Source organism: Lynx canadensis, chromosome D1 (genome assembly GCF_007474595.2).
Source record: "Lynx canadensis isolate LIC74 chromosome D1, mLynCan4.pri.v2, whole genome shotgun sequence".
NCBI classification, from domain to species: Eukaryota; Metazoa; Chordata; class Mammalia; order Carnivora; family Felidae; genus Lynx; species Lynx canadensis.
This window is the reverse complement of record NC_044312.2, coordinates 102005547-102006611: the sequence shown is the minus strand read 5'-3', so window position 1 is coordinate 102006611 and position 1065 is coordinate 102005547.

Genomic DNA, 1065 nt, shown 5'->3' with positions numbered 1-1065 from the left:
ATGAAGGATTCAGGAATTCATTGTGTTTCCTCAAGAACCCTAGCAATTTATGGTATAATTAAATACTCAATAGAATTGCTTTTTTTCCCACTGATTACTTACTGAAGATAAGACATTCCCAATGCAGTGATGACAAAATATGTGGTTAACATCAATACCATAGGTTTAGTTAATTTCTTCATAATGTTTATATTTAGTGTGCTAACTTCCTAAGATTACTTATATGCTTATTGTAATCTTTTCATGTTGTAATAAACTTATTTGGAAATCTCCTCAAGGTAAATTTACAAAACAAAAATGAATAAAAATATCTTCTCAGGCCAGCAGTCATTTCTTATTTGGAAAATAGAACAGTTTTCCTAAAGTAAATAAAACAGGAGAAACATGTCAAATGATTAATTCTCCTCTTTTATTATTAAACTTTTAATGTCAATATGACTTTTCAAACAGAAGTGGTTTTTTTTTGTCTTTTTTTTTGAAAAATGATACTCCTAAAATTATTTTTTCAATTCTCAGCCAACATTAAATAACCTGTTTTATGTTATTATTTTGCATTAATTTAATACATGAGAATAATTTAAGAAAAATTTAATCTTATAATAACTTTATTCTAGTTAGTGAGTGTATTCAATCTTCATCTGTTAAATCAAAGATTGAATCTGCATAGTTAGCTTTTCATTTAAGAATTATTATCTAATTCAGAATATCAGAACTACCCTTTTTCAATTGGTTATTCTCTGGTGTTATAGCTGCTACTGATTATTATTAGTAGTAGTATTCCTCAGTGCTGACTATTTCTTTCTGATCTTTGTACAACCCCCAGTTTTACTGGCACTATTTGGAAAACATAGATCTTTATAGTTATTATTTGCTGCTTATACCAATAAAACATGGACATATTGATATTTATTTGGATTTCTATATATTTCTATGTATTTCTCTCTCATATTTAATCATATTGCTATTTTTTAAAACCCAATCAAAATGAATATTTCCCTTTCTTTTGTTTTATTGCTACCTTCTTTTTTATTTTTAATTTTTTTAACATTCACTCGTTTTTGAGAA